This window comes from Lygodium microphyllum, chromosome 6, assembly GCF_053477565.2.
Source record: "Lygodium microphyllum isolate KBCC chromosome 6, Lygodium_microphyllum_v1.1.10, whole genome shotgun sequence".
Classification (NCBI taxonomy): Eukaryota; Viridiplantae; Streptophyta; class Polypodiopsida; order Schizaeales; family Lygodiaceae; genus Lygodium; species Lygodium microphyllum.
The window spans coordinates 148907532-148931820 of NC_141140.1; the positions used below are offsets into that span (position 1 = coordinate 148907532).

Genomic DNA, 24289 nt, shown 5'->3' on the forward strand with positions numbered 1-24289 from the left:
AGAGCTGAATGGTTGATTTTGTGAGATGATTGATTGATTAGGAAGTGGTTTGAGAGGGTTTTGGATGATAATGAGAGTGTTTTGGAAGATTATGATGTTTGTTGGTGGTTTTGTGATGTTCTAATAGGTTCTTATTGGTTCTGTATACCTTCTGTTTTGTTCTGTTTTGGTCTGTTTTGTTCTGATTGTCTTCTGTAAGGAGGGATGGAGTATTGATTGATGAAGAATGAGATATTGTGAAAGCTTAGTGAATGGTTTGTGAGAGTTTGAAATGGTTTGAGAGTGAGTTATGAGGTTTTGATGACCTTCTGTAACCTTCTGTAGGTCTTCTGTAGAGCTTCTGTTCTGTTCTGTCTCTGTTCTGTTCTGTACTGTAACTGTTCTGGTACTGTTCTGTAGACTGTTCTGTAAGTGTTCTGTGGAATGTATGTGTGACTTTTGGGAAAGTTTTCTAGCCTTGGAAAGAGGTGAATACAAGTGCAAAAGAGCTGAAAGAAGTGGAAGAAGTAGCTGCTGAAGACTCAAGAGAAGACTAGAGTGAAGTGACAGTAGTGAGCTGTGAAGAGACACTGTAGTGGCTCTGGTGACTCTTCATATCAGACATACCTCTTGGGAGGGGTATCCACGACCTAAGAGTGATTATTGAGAGTAATGTTTGAGAGATTGTAGTGAGGATATGATGTATTATTGATGGTGTGTGAGAGAGAGAGTCAGAGATAGCCAATTCTATTCAAACAGAGTGATTGTATATGAGAGATTGAGAGAGAAGACTATGAAGATATTGAAGATGAATACTATGTGATGTATTTCCATTCAAAGATGGTGTACTTCTTTGCTTTCTTTGTGATATTGATGGATTTTGTGAAGATGTTGAAGAATATGGTTGATTCTATTAAAAACCGTGGGAGATTTACATGATGCTGCATGAAGATTTGTTGTGCCTGGTGTTCTTTTCTTCATTGTGATCATATGAAATATGAAAAACAAGCTTGTTGATGTTACAAGATAGATTTTCTTGCAAGAGAATTCCCTTTTCCTTGGTGTTCCTCTCGGGGCTCCACGATCTCTCTTAGGACCTTCTGTTCCTACCCTTCTCTATTACCAACAAATGGCTCACCGCTATGCTATATATCTTTCCCTTTGTCAATCTAATTCCACAACTATTTTACCCCTTCTTTTCCAACCTTCATCTTTCCCTTAAATTCCTATTTTCACTTATTGTTCCTTTATTGAGGATAGGGTATTTTCCCCTTCTCCACCCTGTCCTTCTCCCTCCATTAATGTACCCTCCACATTTCCTATTTATCAGTTAACACCGTTCCTTAGTGATTCCTTACAAATTTCTGCCACTCCTTCTTTAACCTTTTCTTCTTTTTATGATTTTTCCTATCCTTCCCTTCATCCACTCTTCCTTATTCCACTACCCTCTCCTAACACTTCCATATCTCATCCACCTCAGTTGGTTAGTGACTGTGACGGGTTTGATAATCAGATTTCCAGAAGAAGGGGATGGAGTTCGGATGATTGCCTTACAGGACCGCAGATTAATTGGCCAGTAATTCCAGGAGAATGGACAGCTTCCAGTCAAGCTTATCAGAACTATGTTCATTTTGCCCAGCAGTATTCACAGTCTGCAGATCCCTCAGTGAGATTAACTGCTCACTTTGCTTGGTACCTGGCGTATATGCATAGGCACTCTCATAATGATTCCAAGCCTATTCCAAAGTTGTGCATGAATGTCAACATAAGCATTGATTCCCAACAACTGGATATATTGTATTTTCATGCCCTCTGTTTGCCTAGCAAATACCTGGTCCTGTTGGAAAGGATGTGCTGTCTCCAATTTTTTCAAAATCCTCCTAAAAACTTTGTAGATGAATCCTTATCTATGGATCGTTTTCGACAACATCAATCTTTTAAGAGGGATCATCTTCATTGATACCTTTCCAATGTATAATGGATGCTTTTTAAATGAAAAACTCTCTTTTTGGAGGAGTCATTCAGATGGTTGTGTTGTGTATTAGTGTTTGTGTTGTGAGTTCATTCATGTCAAACGAATGTGGTGGTTTCCTATTGGATTTTGTGTACGAGCTACATTTTGGAGAATTGTGGTGCTGGGTTCGTGGTTGGAGAATTGAAGCTGATGTTGATGAAGAAGAAGAAAACTGTTATATCCTTTACAAATTTGTTGTGATTTTTAGTTTGCTAAGAGGTGTTAATGTATAAAGGGTTTTCCTTTCGATGTATTTTTATATTAGAAACAGGTTATAAGTTGGGGTCGTGGTGGATGGATTCTTTTTGAGGAGATATTGAAGATCAAAGTTGAGCTTTTCCCTGAACTTGTATTCCCTTTTTCCTGGGTCGCGAGGACGCTTCCTTATTAAGTGTGGGGATATGTTGAGTGTTGAAATGACTTATTTTTTGGCTGATTTTTGTTGTTTTTGAGAGCTGAATGGTTGATTTTATGAGATGATTGATTGATATGGAAGTGGTTTGAGAGTGTTTTGGATGATAATGATTGTGTTTTGGAAGTTCATGATGTTTGTTGGTGGTTCTATGATGTTCTGATAGGTTCTGATAGGTTCTGTATACCTTCTGTTTTGGTCTGTTTTGTTCTGATTATCTTCTGTAAGGAGGGATGGAGTATTGATTGATGAAGATTGAGATCTTGTGAAAGTTTATTGAATGGTTTGTGAGAGCTTGGAATGATTTGAGAATGAGTTATGTGGTTTTGATGACTTTTTGTAACCTTCTGTAGGTCTTCTGTAGAGCCTCTGTCCTTGTTCTGTTCTGTTCTGTTCTGTACTGTAGCTGTTCTGGTACTGTTCTGTGACTGTTCTGTATGCTTCTGTATGTGTTCTGATGGATGAGAGTGTAGCTTGGGAAAGTTTTCTAGCCTTGGAAAGAGGTGAATTCAAGTGCAAAAGAGCTGAAAGAAGTGGAAGAAGTAGCTGCCAAAGACTCAAGTGAAGACTAGAGTGAAGTGACAGTAGTGAGCTATGAAAGGACACTGTAGTGGCTTTGGTGACTTTTCATATCAGACATACCTCTTGGGAGGGGTATCCACGACCTAAGAGGGATTATTGAGGGTGATTTTGAGAGATTGTAGTGAGGATATAATGTATTATTGATGGAGAGAGAGAGAGAGAGAGTCAGAGATAGCCAATTCTACTGAAACAGAGTGATTGTATATGAGAGATTGAGAGAGAAGACTATGAAGATATTGAAGATGAATACTATGTGATGTATTTCCATTCAAAGATGGTGTATTCCTTTGCTTTCTTTGTTCTATTGATGGATTTTTGAAGATATTGAAGAATATGGTTGATTCTATCAAAACCGTGGGAGATTTACATGATGCTGCATGAAGATTTGTTGTGTCTGGTGTTCTTTTCTTCATTGTGATCATATGAAACATGATAAACAAGCTTGTTGATGTTACAAGATAGATTTTCTTGCAAGAGAATTCCATTTTCCTTGGTGTTCCTCTCGGGGCTCCAAGGAGACCCCAAGAGGCTACGAGAGAGAGGTAGAGAGAGGGAGGTAGAAGGATACCCCTCCAAGAGGCTACAAGAAGGAGAGAGAGAGAGAGAGAGAGAGAGAGAGAGAGAGAGAGAGAGAGAGAGAGAGAGAGAGAGAGAGCTCAATTTCCCCTATCTCGGTCTTCGACTTAGCCATCTTCTCTTATGCTCTCCCATCTCAAATTCATTCCTCCTTCTTTATCTCTCGAATCCACTTGCGGATGATGGCCCCCAAGCGAAAGGTCTCTCCAAATGCTAAAATTCCCATCGTAACCAACGGGACCGCGAGCCAAGGGACCGCAACTATGGGAAACACATATCTTATGAATCAGGTGTACCTCGTTGTATTAGGGAAAAGAAATTGGGATAAAAGAATGTTTACATTAATAATCGCAACTTAATTGAGCATGTTTCGAGATAATGAGAGTACTAGAAAAATTTTATTCATCGCATTCATCTTAGGTGATCAATTGAAATTGCACTTAGAAGCCGTTATATTACACATTATTTACATGGAAATTTCATGCTAATATATATGAGAAAAGTTTCAAGAATACACATTAAACTGCAATTAATCCAAATAGATTTTATGCATCTACATCTATTTTCTTGTTGAGATACTAGGAAATCCTATTACATCGCACAAAATATAGATTAAACTTGTGATAGAATAAGTAGGGTTCCTAGGAAGTTGAATGAATTTCAAATCCTAAAGAGTTGAAGGATTATTCTCAAGGCCCATCTTGCTTGAAGCTGAAAGGATATCAAAGTCCTTAAGTAACTATATGAATTACATGACAAATCCTAGTTCAAATGAATACGTAAGGTTTCGTTGTAGGGAAGCTAGAGGAAAACCAAAGAGCGAGCGATGAAAACCGAGCAAGGCTAGAAAAGCGAGCAATGGAAATCTAGCAAGGCTAGAAAATCGAGCATGAAAATTCAAGCAACAAGCTACCTTCTAACATACCTACCCCTAGAGCATCACTGACGTATACAGATAAAAATTGTAGATTAAAATTAAATATAATGAAGACACACACATAGAGCTCACATAACTCATCCCAATAATGACACAAAAAAGTGTAATCCATGTTCATCTCACAAAGAAGGTGGTAAGAAAATAGTATGATCTTGAAACATAGATGAGGAACTAATTTTAGTCTCCCAGTGAACAAAACAAGTTCACATTACAAAAGTATTTCTTATATCATTCCATATAGTGGGATGAAGCTAACAAAACGGACACAATAGATGAAAGCTCATTAAAGGAGCTGTACATGTCCAAAAAGAAAAGGCCGTATGTTGAATTCAAAAATACCCTAGCCTCGAATACCTTAAACATAGTGATTTATCTACCTATATAAAACCCTTAAGACAAAAGGATACTTTTTTTAAATGACAAAACATTTAGGGAAATGTTTCCTCAAAGATTTGGCCATCCACAAGACCAAAAAGTGCACTATCCAACACTTGGAAGTAGTGCTTGAGCCAGCTCCACCTTAGTAAGAGCTGCTTGGTGTATGAATTGATGCACGACTTCATTGAGTCCCAAGACCTTTATGAAGACATAGTATAGGTGTTTGCATGGCATGTATACCAAATTCTTCGTGTCTCGCTGAGTAGAGTCCTCACATGAGAATCTTGGATATTGTGACACAGTGATAGAATAGGTCAACCCATCTGCTATTGAGCCTTCTGTCTTTAGAAAGTAAACACGAGCTTCACCAAGAGTAACAATACTCTCTTTCACAACCTCTGCAACCATTGACTTTGCCCTATTTATTCGTTCTTGAAACTGTTTAGATAACTTGCTTCTCCACTTCACAGGCTTTTCATTTCTCCATAGTGGCCGCTCATGGCTTGGAGGTGGCCTATCACGTGGAACTGTGAAGCTATCCACAACCTCATCATTCTCTGCAAGAACAAATCCAGCTCTTTGCAAGTTTTCTTTCTCTGTCTCTGTCACCATGGTGCTTTGAGCAATCTTCCATGTCGCTGGAGCATCTCCTGGTATTCCCATCACTGAGTTATCCACCTTCCATGTATGGAGAACATCATTTCCACAAAACCATATGAATTGTCCCACTGTACCATCAGAACTATAACGTCTCCTTCCTTTGAAACATGGTGCAGGCACACCTACAGTTGCATTCTTACCAAGAGGGTTAATTAGTTTCCCACATCTAGCCTTCTTGGACTCCAAGAAGCCAAAACAAGTCACAAGACTATGTGCTTCTATTCTTCTGATGGCCCAATGCGGTGGACTGTGCTCTCTTTGCATATCTTCAAGGCAATTTCTGTCTCCTTTTGCAAATTCTGCTCCATTCCATCACCTCTAAACCCCATTGTTTTGCCAACAGTCACTGTTGAATATTCAGGTCTATGGCTATTTGTTAGCAAGATCACTCTTGGGTCTGCGTTACCCCTTTTCCTTCTAACACTTCTTGTCTCTTATTGTGGTTTAAACATCTCTGGTGATTGCACACCTGCCTCTGAGAGCACTGCATGTGTCAGATCCATCAACTTTTGACTAGAACCACTTGATTCTCCACACAAATTTTTTTCTTTCAATCTTTGCAAGGTTGGTCCACTGCCAAGGTGCTTTCCTTCCATAAATGCTTCGTAGTGTGCACTTTGCAACACAGCCAATGCCAAATCAGCACTACATGCCTCATAGAGTGAGACATACTTAGATTGCCCACGAGTTTCTCGCATGCTCGAGTGCTTACATTCCGATAAATTTGTTGTTGGCACAAACCCTGCATTTTCATGTTGCTCCATGAACATCCCTCCCCATTGGGAAACCCTGACATCCCACCAGTGGAACCAAGCCATCAATCCAGGGAGCTCTCCATCCTTTACATGGACAGGAGACCAAAACTTTAAAAGTGCCTCTTTGCACTGTTCGGCTTCTTGCTCTGTCCTTGCAACCTTCCATTTTCTACAAAGAAGTTTGTGCTCCTCTAGATATGGGGCCTTGACACATCTCTTTGCATGCATGACCATGCTCATCTCCCAATGAAACGAGCAAGTCCTTTCCCTGCCATGCATGATTTTGCTTGGTCCTCCATTGTAGACTATTCTATTTGCTAGCCAATTTGCTTGTGCTGCATCTACCATAAAATCTCAAAATTTTGGGATAGAGAATCCATTTGCTATCATAACATTATTTAACATTGGCCAAAATGATACTTGTGCATGCTCATCCTCCACTTTGAACTCACAGGTTGCAATGGTCATTATTTCTCGAATATGGGGATCATAAACATGAGCTCCCATTGTGTTCCAACCTTTCAACCTATAAACATGGTCAAAGTGGATCCATTGATCTCCCAAAGATCCACGAGGTTGCATTCTATTAACAAGGTCAACTCCTGAGCCTGGTCCAATTGTAGACATCTTGAATATGTGTGGCATGACATTATCTCCAAGCTGTTGCGGAAACAAAATACTGTGAAAGAAGGGGTACATGCACTTTCTTTTCAATGCCAAAATTGCATCAAGCCCGCCTTCAGCATGTCGCTTGTCTCTTCTAGCAATGTTTACTGACCTTTGCATCCTTCTTCTTTGAGACAATGGGGTAAGGTTCTCCAGCACCTCATGCAACTTGGCTTCATTGAAATCCTCGGAGCAATCTTCTTTTGAAATCAACATTTCCATCACAAGATCTTGACCAACATACACTTCAATGCTTTTACATGACACGGAAGGATTTATTTGTGCACGAGTTTGCACCATGTCTTCAATCTGCTTTTGCTTTTGTCGACACGAGCCATCTTGCATAGAGTGATCATGAAAACCAACATGAATAGCACATCTTGTGGTATTCACTTTGTCAAAGGGAATATAGTAGTATATATATGCAACACAAGCCTTTACACACTCAGGAGATATTCCACAATGTGTACACCTCAGGGTCCCAACCTCAGGCTGCAGAGGGCCAGTTGATGAAGGAGGCCTCTTCAACTTACCTTTCCACTGGGTCTCATTAGCAATACCAGTCCTCTCTAGATATGGACATTCCAAGGAGAAGCATCTAAGATAACCACAACATCTGCTCATCCTCACTATGCCATTGAAGAAATCTTGAGAAATAGTAGTGTACTCTGCCCATGTGTGCCCATCATTCTTTTGGTCCATTCCATGCATTGAGCTGCCCTCGATCGGCTTAGGTGGCAACTCAAACATAATGTAGCCATTGTATGTAATTGGTAGCTCATCCACCTTTTGTATCTCTTTGAAAGATGAGTATGCAACATGAAGAGAACTAGATAAGGGAAGCCTATCCAATAGAACTTGCACACTCATTGAGTCAGTCATTTGCTTTATAAGAGGGATATGCTTAACTTGGAGACTATAGACACTGCTTTGTCCACCATCTAGTATGAATCCCTTGCTACATCTTCTAGTCTCATCAATGGCATGGTCATGTACACACCCGGCTGGCTTGTTGCACGCTGCACTTCCACATCAATATCATCACCAATCTCAAAGTGACTCTTAAGCTCTTCCAATGCCACCTCACAAAAACATGAGTCATACCTTATTGACAAGGTACTGAAACTACCATATTTGATTTGCACAGTGTTTGGCATTGTTGCTAAATAGGTAAATAGTCCTGTCTGTGTGAATGTCTTCTTAAGAAGCCAATAGACACAGTTAGAACAATCTATGCAAAGGGAACAAGATAAGAGTTGTTCTTCAAGTAACTGTAATAAGATGGCGATATGAAAATAGATCTCAATATGAAAATAGTAATTGTCAAGGTTAAAAAATCATGTTAATAATAACCTTTACTTTTTCCATAATGATAGGTGTGTACTAAATACACACACCTAATGGTCACTAGCACGTCTAGTGATCATTAACTCCACCTCTGTCTCTCTCTCTCTCTCTCTCTCACACACTCAATCATTACATGCACTCTCTTTTGGTGTTTTTATTTACTAGCACACTCAAACACTCTCTCACATTGATGGTCATTACACACACACTCTCTCTCTTTCTCTCTCCCTCTCTTGCAACAAAAAAAGGACACCTCTAATTAGGAACTATAGTCCCCCTCTGCACTAACTATTCGAAGTAATGGCCACAAACACATCTAATGGTCATTAACTCCACCTCTCTCTCTCTCTCAACGACAATCATTACACACACTCTCTCTTCTAGTGTTATTTATTTACTAACACACAAATACTCTCTCACACTAATGGTCCTTTCACACACGCACGGGCACACACACTCTCTCTCACATGACAGAGAAGAAGACACCTCTAAATAGAATCTGCGGTCTCTCTCTCTCTCTCTCTCTCTCTCTCTCTCTCTCTCTCTCTCTCTTCCCCCCCCAAACAAGCAAGCAGAAGGAGGACCAAAAAAACCTCGCATAGAGGAGAAACCGGATTGATCAAGCAAGCGAGAGCAAGTTTTTTGTGTGTCAATATGGCTGCGTTTCAAAATGCATGTACAACAGGGGTGCTGCTTCTGTGAGTCGACTGTGAAGAGCCAGAGGCTTGTAGCTTGCATCGATCAAAGCCACAAGGTAGGTTCTCCCTCTCTTGGGTGTGTTTGAGGTTAGAGTGTGTGTTTCAGCTGCGTTTCAAAACGCACTCTCAGTCACGTTGGGCTTCCACAAGTCCCGCTCTGGCTCCCACAAGGTTTACTAGTGCATTTTAAAACGCAATTCATAACCTTCCGCAGCTCGCAAAGCAAGGGATCTGCGAGTGATGCAAGGCCAGTAAGGCGGCCCTCTAAACTTTGCAAGAGGCAGTCCGTGTAGGCGAGAGAGAAGTATGAAGACTTGCAAGAGGTAGTCCGTGTAGGCGGGAGAGAAGTATGTATGGCCTGTTTCAAGTGCGTTTCAAAATGCAGTCATAGTCACAATGGGGCTTCGTCTTCGAGTCCTGCAAGGCAATAGGAAATGGAACTGTAGAGGCCAGAGAATTGGGTGATTAAGTGGTGCATTTTAAAACGCAATTCATAACCACACAGTGGGCAATCAGAGAGTGCTGATGTGCCTTCTGCAGCTTGCAAAGCAAGGGATCTGCGAGTGATGCAAGGCCAGTAAGGCGGCCCTCTAAACTTTGCAAGAGGCAGTCCGTGTAGGCGGGAGAGAAGTATGAAGACTTGCAAGAGGCAGTCCGTGTAGGTGGGAGAGAAATATGTATGGCTTGTTTCAAGTGCGTTTCAAAACGCAGTCGTTGTCGTAGAGTTCACGCAGGGGCTGCAGAACACGGGGTTCAAGATACAGCAAGAAATGAGGCTAACAAGAAAAACTCAAATATTTGATGCCAAAGTTCACTATATTCCTTGTCAAATGAGTTACAAGAAGTTTATATTCAGAATAATCTGAAGTTTCTCATAAACTGTTACATTCAGGTTTTTGAAGACAGTTATGTCTTTGATACATAGGCTTGAGGAGACTTGAAGAGTTCTGCTGGAAGAGTTCTGCTGGGCAACAAATCTAAACTTTTTCTCGATCTAATTCAGCAAGAAATTGCCACAGGAAAAGACAATATCAGTGGACAGCAGAGAATGGAAACACTTCTGCTGTATGACTTGATTCCAATACACTCAGCCCTCTGATTCGATTGGAATAATCACCAGATATTTTCAGAATATGCTGAGTTGGACTTGTATCCCATATAGTGCAGTCTTCATCTCCAATGAAAAGTACACAGTTTCAGCATTCTCAAATCAGACAACTCCAGATGGTTGACCATAACTATATTCTACAACCTTGATTGTTCCATACACTTTTCAGCAGGTCTTTGATATCACGCCAAGGACATCAGCTATGCTTCCACTGGTGGTATATAAACTGGTTTTCTGCAACATCATCACAGTTTTTATTGAATGTAAACGAACCAACATCCTTAAGGAAACATTAGTTGTTATAGAAGTCCAGTATCTTCTGGGTAACCCATAAGTAAGTTCGTATTTTGCAAAGCCTATCCTGCTGTGCCTTTGACATGATTGTCAATCACAGAAATGATAATTACCCTTCCTGGTAATCAATCCTCAAACAGTGACGCTTTATCGTTCTCTCTGGAAAGGAAGCTTACAGTTCGAGAGCTCTGTTCTCTTCTAATGTTTATGAAGTTCCCTGAAGGTATTCCTCTTAGCATGAATCGCGCAAAGGTTGGTGTCATCAAACAGACCTACATGATAAGCCGCATCAGCGCAAAGGTTGGTGTCCTGTTTCGTCATTTCAAGTGATGCATACGATGATGAAGCTCAGTTAACACCTACTTCAAGCCCATCAAACAGAACAAATCATCCACTGCGTTAATCCCTGTGGGAATTTATGGAGGACATGATGATGGGCACCTGAGATGCTGTAGGATCGCGACCAGTATTTCCAAGGATGAAGAGAAGACAGATCAATCTGAGTATCGCAGTTCGGTGCTGTATTCTTTAAATCTATCAACTGTTCCAGCAAGCACGCCCTTTGACGAGTCCATGATTATTGATAATGTCATGACCAGTCACCTCACTCAGATCCAATCTTGAGGTCTTTTGCTTCCTTCAGCAGCTCCCCTATTTCACAATGGTTCCGGGCATGGACAAAGATAGTCGCTTATGAGTGCTTCGTGAAGGCATTCTGTTGCACGAAATTTTCATTTTCAAGCTGGATAGGGCCAAGGAATGGCTTGAAAAATCTGAGAGAGACCGTCAGAGCTATGCGAATTCTCCCTGATGGAAACCATAGCAGGGTGCGGACATTACTGCCCTGCCTTTCTTGCTTTTTCCGGGTTTTTAGCTTCTTTAATCGGTTTTTGCTGCAACAGTTTGATATTCTTGGACAAATCTCAGAATATCTTTTGCTATTCTATCACCTTGTCCCTCTCTGAGATGGTGAAGAAAGCCAAGGGATCCCCGCCATGTCTTTCTCCCTCACAGAGGAACAGAAATAGCCGTCTTCAGGTCGCCATTCCACGAAAAAAAACTCTTTTTCAAATAAAGCAGCAGACTCTACTTTTCTGGACACTTCCCCCCCCCCCCCCCCCCCCCCGTTTTCTCCTCAAGCAAAGTCCGCCAAACTTTTAGTCCCATTATCATATAAAGTGACGGCCCCTTGGAAAAGCTTCTTCCCTCTAATATTAGCGCATCTTCTTTTTCTCTTTTGACAAGTGCTGTTTTTACATTCCCTTTCCCCTCAAATAGTAGGCATGAGTGATTGTACGCATTCAGCATGCAGATAAAAGAACTTGGGTCTGGGGACACACCGTCTTCTTGCATCTGCTCAAAACAGTCCAACACATTTCCAATCTGCCCATGTAAAGCATATCCTGTGATAAGGGCATTGCAAGTTATTGCATTCTGGACAAGAAGCTCATCCAACACTCCCTGTGCTTTGCCAAATGCACCACACTTGGCATACATATCCACCACAGCAGTCCCAAGCAGAATATCACTTTGCAACCAACCTAGTCTGACAATTTCATCATGAACTTGTTGACTCTTGGCAAGTGCTCCTATGTCAGCACATGCTTTCAAAGCGTAGATAAATGAGACTGCATTGGGAGAGTGACCCTCAGATTGCATCTTATCAAATAACTTTAGCGCTTCTTCACTTGGTCCATGCTGTGCATACCCAGCAATAATTGCATTCCAAGAGACTACATCTCGACAAGGAAACCCGTCCAGCACTCCTTGAGCTTTTCCCATTGCACATGATATTCCTGAATTTACACCTTTGTCTTCATAGCTTAAATGTAAGCTTCTATAAAGCTTCCTTTGATTCCACGGTATCCTGCACTTTTCTTAGAGTTCATCATTAAAATTATCAGCTTGATAATGTCCTTTGGCATCAGTTTTTCATATGTTTCTAACACACACACATTATGCATCCAAACAAAATCATACACATGCACTAAGGGAATATATACATTAGATGCGGATTATCGAAATGCATCACACAATCAATGAATCACACGCAGAAAATAACACAAATGCACAACAAAAGAAATGGAGGTGTATACGACTCGGATGCGCAGCAGCACGACATCCACCCCCTCTAAACCTGCGCATCCTCCGGATGTGCCAACTATCCTGGATCATTCAAATCCACAAACAGGTCGAGTCCATCTTCTGTTTCTAGTAGACCTGTTTCTCCATCAGCTTCATCATCTATGTTCTTTGCTTTTTCTGCTTATCTTTCTTCTATCTGCTCTTCTTCTGTCAACGCTTCAAGTGCATATTCTTCATCTTCTCTTCTCTTGAAAATCTTGACTCGTTTTCCAGCAATGGGCACCCTCAATACTGTTCCATCTAATTTAGCCAACTCATAGGTACCATTATCAAAAACCTGTTTCACTTCATACGGTCCAAACCATCTTTGAACCATTTTTCTCATGCTACTATGCCGATTTTCTAGACTACTGTCGTAGACTAGAACCCAATCTCCTTCTTTATGGCTCTAGGCCTCAAGCGATGCCTTAAATCAAACCTGTCCTTGTTTCTGAGACGGGCTGCCTTCAAACGATCAACTGCTAGCTGCACATCTTCTGTCCTTCTCTCTAGTTGACGAATCCGAAGAGCTAGAAGCTCTTCCCTTGATAAATTCTCATGCCACGGAAGAACACTCCAAGTGAGAGCACAAATTTCTGTAGGCATGACAGGTTTTTTCCCATACATCAACTCTGCAGGCATGTATCCAGTAGTCACACTATGTGTAGAGCGATCAGCCCACAACGCAAAAGGTAGTAATCTCGGCCAATCCCCAATCCAACCTCTACAAGCTTTTGCCAATGCTTTAACTATTGGCGGATGTCCTCTTTCACTCTTGCCATTTCCCTCTGGATTATAGGCAGTAGTAAGAGCTAATTTAATCCCAAGCCGTGAGAAAAATTCTCTAGCTTCATCTGCATCTAGCTCTCCACGATCAGCTGTAATCTTGCCTATACATCCATACCTGCAAAATATTTCTTCCAACAAGAATTTACATACTGTAGTGGTGGTCTTTGTCCGCAAAGATCTGCCTTCAACATAGTTTGTAAGATCCTCCCTAGCCAAGACAAGATATCTCATCTGCCAAAGTCCCACTGGCAAAGTAACCAAGTCTACCACCCACTTATAATGCATACATAGTGGATAAGTCGAATGCAACTCATCATGATGTCGCACTAAAGAGTAAAGTTGGCAGTCCCTGCAAGTCTCCACAAAATGAGAAACATCTTTATACATCCCTTTCCACCAGTATCTTTCTTTGATTTTCTCATAGGTAGCCCACACACCTCTATGTCCAGCCCATGAGCTCTCATGAAACTCTTGCATAATCTGTATCTACATCGCTATATCACAAACTACTCTCAAGGGCAAGCTTCCTCTCTTCTTTGGATGCTTCCAAAGAAAACCATCTTTCAAGAAATATCCATAAGCCTTCCTTCTGATTTTCTTGAATTCATCATCTGTCCAATCAGCTCTTCGAGTCAATGAACTTAGATACTGTCCAATTTGCAGCCACTCGTCAACATAAAGTTCTTCAATAAAGGCTTCAACAGTAGATACATGACAATCATGAACAAGGACAGAAGCAGCAAACTCTGTCTCATCATCTTCTGCAAGCATTGACTCCTCATCCTCATATCTCGCTCTAGATAGCATGTCAGCAACTGGATTATCTTTCCCTGCTATGTGTCGAAATTCTGGATTCAATGATTTGATATAGGCAATCCACCGAAGCATCGCTATATCTGGAGTCGAGCAGCTAGTAATCATGCCAAGCAAAGGCAAACAATCTGTTTCCACAACAACTGAAGCTCTAATAAAATACCCTTTGTCACACTTCAGTGCAGTGACTACTCCCCACAACTCTCTTTTGATCTGCGGATATCTCCTCTGTCGCTCATTAAGAACTTTAGCTCCAAAGCGGATTGCATACCTATTTCCATCAGCATCATCCTGTCCCACAGCCCAACCTATGCCAATAGGGCTAGTATCAACTGTCAACATGATCGGATGTCCACACTGATAATCTGCCTTGCGTAGAGTAGGAGCTGATTGCAACAGCTTCTTGAGCTTACGCATGGCTTTTGAATGCTTCTCATCCCAATGAAATTTCTGCCCCTTTCGAAGCAGCTGATAGAGAACATTTGCTATATGAGCAAAATGAGGAATCCAAATCATGTAAAATACACAAGCTCCCACAAATCTCCGCACCTCTGAAGTAGTCGAGCAATACTCTGCAATCCTATTTATGGCATCCACCTTTGCAGGTGAAGGTTTCCTGCCATAATATCCAACCATATGCCCAACTATGATGACCATTAACACCAAAGACAGATTTCAGCCCTGAAAGTGTCAAATTTACCTCCTCTAATCGTGTCAATATTTGCTCATAAGCAATCAAGTGGTCAGCCACAAACTGTCTACATCTACGCAAATCAAGACTTTCATTCTTTTCTTCTTCTGCACAACCCTTAATAGGCACATCATCTAGAAAAGGCATGGTATACTGCGGAATATAGTCTCGTAGAACTCTATGCATAGCATTCATCATATGAGCAACTTAGTTTGTGGCACCTTGAGGCAAGGTACACATCCTCACAAGACCAATAGGTGTCCGCATAGTAGTAATATCCCTACTTTCCAAGGCAAGCTGAAACTGATCATAACCTGAATACAAGTCACCTAGAGAATAGATGGCTCGTCCTGCAAAAGCCTCAGCAAATTCATCCACAACTGGACGTGTTCCCACATTCCTGATTGTCACTTTGTTCACGGGCTGCATATCCTGAATAAATCTCAAAGTACCATTCTTCTTTGGTACAGTAAACCACCTGTTAGAATAGGGTGCAAAAGAGGGTTCCAAAATCCCCATTTTAATATTCTCATTCAGCAACTCTATCAGCTTTGGCAAGTGTGCTTTAGGCACAGGTATAGGACGTATATTCCATGGTACATGAGGAACAGTGAAGATGACCATAGGTGCAACCAATTCGGGACTAATGCAGCCAATTTCATGTGGAAAGAAAGCAAATGCCTTACCATGACGTCCAAGCATCTCTCTAAAACATTCTTTTTCCACTGGAAGCAAAAAATCATCATTTCCAATCTTCAATTCTGCAAGAGTTTCAGCTGTAAACTTATGTCCAATATTTGCAGGGTCTCTCAACATAGCCTGCTTCATAGCTTTTTCAATCTGTTCATCACTATCAGAAGGAAGCGGGCCTGCAACAGGCTTAACCTTCTTATCAACTGTTTTATATTTTGTGTCAACCTTGGCATCATTCAAGCACTCTTTTCTTTGCTGCAATTTCTGCAAATTTTCAGCAACTTTCAACTCTATTGGCTGAAAAATTTCAGCCTTTCGCTCTATGGACTGCATGGGTGCAGCCTGAAACTCTGTATGCAGAAATTTTTCTGCATTCAACTCTGTTGGCTGAATGAATTCAGCCCTCTGCAGCTCTGTTAGCTGATCAAGATCAGCCATAAATTCAGTTTGCTGAGTTTTCTCAGCCTCTAACTCTGTTTGTAGCATAAAACCAGAAATTTTCTGAAACATATCCAAGGTTTGCACAGGTATGATCTTTGAACCCTTACATACATCAGTTTTCAGCATTGCTTCCATCTCAAACAATGTATCTACATAAGACATCCCTTCATACAATCCATCTATATGCTCTTATGCTTGCAAAATACCTGCATTCTTCAACTCTTTCTCCTTACGACCAATGTACTGCCTGGCAGCTCTAGGCAAATCTGAAATTTTCTGATAACTCACTAAACTATCTGAAGAAAAACCAACAAAATTATTGGAGAAAGACTGGCTGCCAGGAGGCGAGATCTCCTCTTTTCTCCACTCCGTACCACTGGCGTCTCACAAGACAGCGGTACCTAATGAAAATCCAACTCCTTCGCAGGTAATGGTGCCTCACGCAAGGAGTCCCTGTTTCTCAGATGATTTACCCCAATAGTCATAAACTGAACAGCTCGCATACCATCTTTACTGCGTATCCGCGCATAAGCTGACCCGTCATCCATCACTTTCGTTTCCATTCTTGCTTCTGTAATGAAAGGCTGTCCAAGAATAATCGGATAAGAGCATGAATCCTGAACAAAGCAATGATAATCCTCTTCAACATTACCAATAGAAATTCTGATACTCGTACAAGCAGCATACATATCACCAGAAGTATTATTGGCGGCTCTCATGCGCCAGCCATGCTCTGCATCCATAGGCCACTTGCCACTCTCATAAACGCATTGAGCAATAAGATTAATCTCACAACCATGGTCGACTAAAGCAACCAATGGAATTTGTTTCTCTCCAATCCTTACCACTATCTCAGTGGTTGCTCTAGCACAATGACTTCGTGAAAAATGGCTACGGGGAATGAGAATAGGGGTATCATCATCTTCATACTCCATAGGCTGAACTATTTTCTCCAATTGTGGATTAACAGAAGCATTCTCAACCATCACTGCATCATCATGCTCTTCCCCAAGAGCTCCATGCCACAATCCCTGTAAAGCAGGTCCTTCCATCGCATGTCGTTTCCTCCGCAAAAGATCCTGCATCTGATCATGTATTTCTCTTCTAGCAATCCCAAGAGCTTCTCCAACAGTAAAAGTAACTTCACTATTCAAAATTCTTTCATGAAAAATCTTACTCATATCCGTCTGCATATCAAGGTCTGACAAGAGCTTGAATCCTGGCTCTTTTCTTGGTTGCCTCTTTTCTTTCTACTTGTCTCCCATTGGTTGATCAGAACCTGTTTGAGCTGGAGAATTTGACATAGGTGGAGCTGTAACAGGTGGTGAAACAAAGTCACCCCCTCTAGTCTTTTTGGAGGAGCTAGGACCCTCCTCATCTCTTCTTCTCTTTTCCTCAACCATGGCATCTAAACCCTGCATTTTAGCCATATAAGCAAAAATAGAATACCTGTCAACAGGAGAATCCCATCCTGTTTCTCCTCAGATGCTGGAGCCCACACAAGTCATAGTAGATGCTTGGACTTTCCCTCTTCTTGCTATCTCCAAGGCAGAGGACCATAAAGCAGAGTCTCCATCAGATTTCTGCTCAAGCTGGACTCCAAAAGCTGAAGCATCTCCTCTAACACTCACATAAGCTGATCGCGCAGCCATATCATCAACAAGCTTCTTCATGCCTCCCTTACCGAAGTTTGTGTCAAGAGGAGCGCCAGTCTCTGTCAGCCATATCTTCCCATCTTGTCCCCAGAACACTACATTCTTCTTACGTGCTTCTTGAAAAGCATCACAATCTCTACAGTGTTGATGCTCTGTACTATCGCACCAAATACATCATCTCCCTTTTCTTTGACCAACTGGAAAAGCAGTCACTGGAGCAGGTGCTACAGCAGGTACTGACATAAGTTGCTCCTTTAACTTACCAACTTCAGCTTTGACTGCTTCAATCGTCAAATCTGCCAAGCCTTTAATAACATCATCTATAGATAAGGGCACTGGAGCAGCAGGAATTGGTGGATTCACAGCAGGAGGAGTAGGCTTAGGCAAAGAAGTTGCAGCAGGGATAGAAGTAGAAGTCTCCAAGGATTTTTCAGGAACTGATCTTGTATTACGATGCAATCTTACTCTCCTGCGTTGCTTCTTAACAAGAGCATTCAGAGCATCAATGACATGCCTCCACTCGGTCTTTAAACTTGAATCAGTAGCTTGATCTTCCAAAAGATCATCCAAATTTTCCTGTAAATCAGCATCTGCAGCTTGTAAAAATAACTCCACTTTCTGCATCTCCAAAGCTTGCTGTTCAGTCCCATCCAACTGATCATAGCGGCTCTCAAACTCTCGCAGAAGAGCGGTAACAGAAAGTCCCTTATTAGGCATAGAAACCCATGCTAAAAAATTCCTGCGATTCATAAGACCTGTATCCTCCAGGAAATATTCATCTTTTAATGCCTTCTTAAATTCATCCCAACCTGCATGTGTTTCTTGAATTTCTGCAATTCGGCCTTCAAGAGCGCGCACCACGATCCGCAAGAAGTAGCGGCTCCAAACATCTTGAGAAACCCCAAAAAACTTCATCTTTTCTTCATACAAATGCAGGTAAGTTGACACTTGCTGGCCATTAAACTGCTTCATCTCCTGTTGGACAGCTTTCAAGGCATCCATAGCATCACTGTCACGTTTTGCGTGAGCTTGCTGCTGCATATACATGGTAAATGACAGAAACAGGTTCTTCATGACATTATCATCTGTCATCTCTTCTTGCGAGTCTCCCATCTTGCTGAAAAGTGACGCATCACTTTCACGTCGGATTCACCAGAAATGTCGTAGAGTTCACGCAGGGGCTGCAGAACACGGGGTTCAAGATACAGCAAGAAATGAGGCTAACAAGAAAAACTCAAATATTTGATGCCAAAGTTCACTATATTCCTTGTCAAATGAGTTACAAGTTTATATTCAGAATAATCTGAAGTTTCTCATAAACTGTTTACATTCAGGTTTTTGAAGACAGTTATGTCTTTGATACATAGGCTTGAGGAGACTTGAAGAGTTCTGCTGGAAGAGTTCTGCTGGGCAACAAATCTGAACTTTTTCCCGATCTAATTCAGCAAGAAATTGCCACAGGAAAAGACAATATCAGTGGACAGCAGAGAATGGAAACACTTCTGCTGTATGACTTGATTCCAATACACTCAGCCCTCTGATTCGATTGGAATAATCACCAGATATTTTCAGAATATGCTGAGTTGGACTTGTATCCCATACAGTGCAGTCTTCATCTCCAATGAAAAGTACACAGTTTCAGCATTCTCAAATCAGACAACTCCAGATGGTTGACCATAACTATATTCTACAACCTTGATTGTTCCATACACTTTTCAGCAGGTCTTTGATATCACGCCAAGGACATCTGTTATGCTTCCACTGGTGGTATATAAACTGGTTTTCTGCAACATCATCACAGTTTTTATTGAATGTAAACGAACCAACATCCTTAAGGAAACATTAGTTGTTATAGAAGTCCAGTATCTTCTGGGTAACCCATAAGTAAGTTCGTATTTTGCAAAGCCTATCCTGCTGCGCCTTTGACATGATTGTCAATCACAGAAATGATAATTACCCTTCCTGGTAATCAATCCTCAAACAGTGACGTTTTATCGTTCTCTCTGGAAAGGAAGCTTACAGTTCGAGAGCTCTGTTCTCTTCTAATGTTTATGAAGTTCCCTGAAGGTATTCCTCTTAGCATGAATCGCGCAAAGGTTGGTGTCATCAAACATACCTACATGATAAGCCGCAGCAGCGCAAAGGTTGGTGTCCTGTTTCGTCATTTCAAGTGATGCATACGATGATGAAGCTCAGTTAACACCTACTTCAAGCCCATCAAACAGAACAGATCATCCACTGTGTTAATCCCTGTGGGAATTTATGGAGGACATGACGATGGGCACCTCAGACGTTGCAAGATCGTGACCAGTATTTCCAAGGACAAAGAGAAGACATATCAACCTGAGTATCGCAGTTCGGTGCTGTATTCTTTAAATCTATCAACTGTTCCAGCAAGCACGCCCTTTGACGAGTCCATGATTATTGATAATGTGATGACCAGTTGCCTCACTCAGATCCAATCTTGAGATCTTTTGCTTCCTTCAGCAGCTCCCCTATTTCGCAATGGTTCCGGGCATGGACAAAGATAGTTGCTTATGAGTGCTTCGTGAAGGCATTCTGTTGCACGAAATTTTCATTTTCAAGCTGGACAGGGCCAAGGAATGGCTTGAAAAATCTGAGAGAGACCGTCAGAGCTATGCGAATTCTCCCTGATGGAAACCATAGCAGGGTGCGGACATTACTGCCCTGCCTTTCTTGCTTTTTTCGGGTTTTTAGCTTCTTTAATCGGTTTTTGCTGCAACAGTTTGATATTCTTGGACAAATCTCAGAATATCTTTTGCTATTCTATCACCTTGTCCCTCTCTGAGACGGTGAAGAAAGCCAAGGGATCCCCGCCATGTCTTTCTCCCTCACAAAGGAACAGAAATAGCCGTCTTCAGGTCGCCATTCCATGAAAAAAAACTCTTTTTCAAATAAAGCAGCAGACTCTACTTTTCTGGACACTTCCCCCCCGTTTTCTCCTCAAGCAAAGTCCGCCAAACTTTTAGTCCCATTATCATATAAAGTGACGGCCCCTTGGAAAAGCTTCTTCCCTCTAATATTAGCGCATCTTCTTTTCTCTTTCGACAAGTGCTGTTTTTACATTCCCTTTCCCCTCAAATAGTAGGCATGAGTGATTGTACGCATTCAGCATGCAGACAAAAGAACTTGGGTCTGGGGACACACCCTCTTCTTGCATCTGCTCAAAACAGTCCAACACATTTCCAATCTGCCCATGTAAAGCATATCCTATGATAAGGGCATTCCAAGTTATTGCATTCTGGACAAGAAGCTCATCCAACACTCCCTGTGCTTTGCCAAATGCACCACACTTGGCATACATATCCACCACAGCAGTCCCAAGCAGAATATCACTTTGCAACCAACCTAGTCTGACAATTTCATCATGAACTTGTTGACTCTTGGCAAGTGCTCCTATGTCAGCACATGCTTTCAAAGCGTAGATAAATGAGACTGCATTGGGAGAGTGACCCTCAGATTGCATCTTATCAAATAACTTTAGCGCTTCTTCACTTGGTCCATGCTGTGCATACCCAGCAATAAGTGCATTCCAAGAGACTACATCTCGACAAGGAAACCCGTCCAGCACTCCTTGAGCTTTTCCCATTGCACATGATATTCCTGAATTTACACCTTTGTCTTCATAGCTTAAATGTCAGCTTCTATAAAGCTTCCTTTGATTCCACGGTATCCTGCACTTTTCTTAGAGTTCATCATTAAAATTATTAGCTTAATAATGTCCTTTGGCATTAGTTTTTCATATGTTTCTAACACACACACATCATGCATCCAAACAAAATCATACACATGCACTAAGGGAATATATACATTGGATGCGGATTATCGAAATGCATCACACAATCAATGAATCACACGCAGAAAATAACACAAATGCACAACAAAAGAAATGGAGGTGTATACGACTCGGATGCGCAGCAGCACGACATCGTAGTCACAATGGGGCTTCCTCTTTGAGTCCTACAAGGCAATAGGAAATGGAACTGCAGAGGCCAGAGAATTGGGTGATTAAGTGGTGCGTTTTAAAACGCAATTCATAACCACACAGTGGGCAATCAGAGAGTGCTGATGTGCCTTCTGTAGCTCGCAAAGCAAGGGATCTGGGAGTGATGCAAGGCCAGTAAGGCGGCCCTCTAAACTTTGCAAGAGGCAGTCCGTGTAGGCGGGAGAGAAGTATGAAGACTTGCAAGAGGTAGTCAGTGTAGGCGGGAGAGAAGTATGTATGACCTGTTTCAAGTGCGTTTCAAAACGCAGTCGTAGTCACAATGGGGCTTCCTCTTCGAGTCCTGCAAGGCAGTAGGAAATGGAATTGCAGAGGCCAGAGAATTGGGTGATTAAGTGGTGCGTTTTAAAACGCAGTTCTTGAGCTTGGATTGTAGTAACATGAGAAACCCGTAATGTAATGTCACATCTATTAAGGATTCCAACTTCTGCAGTATGACTGGATAGCTCATGATCTGTTACAAGCAGAGAAAAGGGCTGCGTTTTAAAACCCAGTGAAATTGGATGATGCTAATGTATGCAGAGCTATTGATGCCATTTTATGTGGAGCACAAAGTGTTGGATGATGCAAGCCAGTGAAGCTGCATGGATGTTACATTGATTGGACCTAGATTAGGGTGCGTTTTAAAACGCAGTAAAAAATGGATGAGGGTTTTGTCTATGATTGGGCAGACAACATTTGAAGGCCAGTATAGTAATTAGACTTTTTCTTCAAACTAAAATGTTACATTTCATCTACAGGACAGTTGCCAAGTACTCCAAGAATAGAGTTTGAGACATTATTTGCTTGGTTTAAGACATTATCTGCCATTATACTTGCAATGTTTGGCCGTTTAATAATGGATTACTCTCTACAAGCTCAGTGCTTTGTATTTTGTAACAGTGTTTTATACTTTGTTTGCATTTTGTAACAACAGTGAGATGAGACTTTTGTTTCTCGAATGTTGCAGGTCAAACGATCCAGTCTCTCACACGTATCTACTTGTGTTGAGCATCTCAGCATAGATATTGCTGGTATTTTGAAAAGCCAATCTCAGGTACTCTTTGTGCATATTCAAGTAATACAAATAGATATATATTCAAGCACTACACATGTACTGATTCTTTTATGTGGTATTTCAGTCATGTCTCCACGAAGGGCGAGAGGCAAAGGTCGTGCAAGATCATCCAAAGATAATTTAGCCACTCCACAAAAAAGAACTCGTGGATCATCCCTCTCTACAGTTCTAGAGGAGGGTACACCAACTATAGAAAGTGAAAAGACTTCGAGTGTTGTAGTGGGGACTTCAAATCCTCAACTGCAAGAAGAAAGTGAAGAAGGAGATGACACAGTGGTGGGGCAAGGGTCTCAACTGATATAGGAGGAAGACGAGGAAGCAACAAGCCAGGTTTTCGATATTGATATGCAAATGGTAGGATGTGGAGATGTAATAAGTCAATATAGACTTCTATCTCAAGAAGTTTGCCCTCGTATCCCCTTGTGTCGTATGATTGCACATGCTGTTGTTAGAGGGATTCGCACAGACATGTCCTCTTTAAAAAGTGCATTTCAATATGAGGGTTATTTACCAGAGAAGGGCTCATTTGTTGTGTCTGTATGTAAGTATAAAGGAGAAGAAACACTAGTGACCCCTGCCATAGTGTCAACTTGGTCTCCTCTATGGTGTGAAGTGGATGCAGAATTTGAGGAGGTCTTGGCAAAACCGGAGTTCAGGTTCTTGTTTGGTAAAATGTTTTACGTATGGGAAGGAAATTATCGGTTGACTGCTTGGATGGAGTTGATCTCACAAATGTACAAAGAGAATAGAGCTCGCCATGTCAGGGTTGTTTGTTCTCTTATTGATCCCACACGGATTTCAGAGATTGCTCTTCTCGCTGGACTCCAAAGAGTCAATAGGTGAGTGTATCAATATTTGTTACAATGAATTGATGTCTATATTTTTTTCTCTAGAACTCAATCTTACAAATTTTCCTTTATTAGCATGAACGAGTATGCCATCGTGAAACCTAGCTTGTGGGATGTACTTTGGAACTGCAACAATATCTTCAAGTGTGACATCAATGCATTCTTGAGTGCCTTACCCCAGGATCAACTAAAACTATTGGAGTCCTTGAGAGCAAAAGATAGCAGTGTCAAGGGAAAACAACAATGGTATCCACTGACAAGGGGGTACTTGGCAAGATTGGTATTTCAGGTAATACATGTCATGGTTGTTATTAGGAGGGATTCTAATAGATAAGTTTCCTTTTTAGGGTAAAATTTAAAAGCTTCTCTTTTGTTGTGAAGGTTGAGTATACTTCAGAACTCAAAAAGGTTGAGGATTTGGTATTAAACACAGTCTCTATTGAGAACAGAGAGGAGACATTGAAAAAGGAACGTGCCAAGATACATAAAAGATTGGCAGACAAGATGGGCATGGTATGGCCCCTTTGCTTCTTAGTTTACTCCCCATTACAGGTAAATCTCTAAATATAGGTTTCTTATCCACTTTGCAGGTTCTTAATGTGCTTGATCCCAAGCTAGGGGATCAATGGTTGGATAGAATATTTGCACTGAAGTTTGATAGCCCAGACTCAGTGATTACTATTGCCAAGTTGAAATTCCTAGCAAATGCTGATATGAGGGAAGAAAAAAGATTGGTGATGCTCTCTCT

The 24289-nt window shown here is 41.4% G+C and overlaps 1 pseudogene; it reads right to left on the reverse strand.

Moving 5' to 3' along the window:
• Nucleotides 1–20655: 20655 nt before the first annotated feature.
• On the reverse strand, nt 20656–21222 carry LOC148035280 (pentatricopeptide repeat-containing protein At4g30700 pseudogene; annotated as a pseudogene).
• Nucleotides 21223–24289: the final 3067 nt, after the last annotated feature.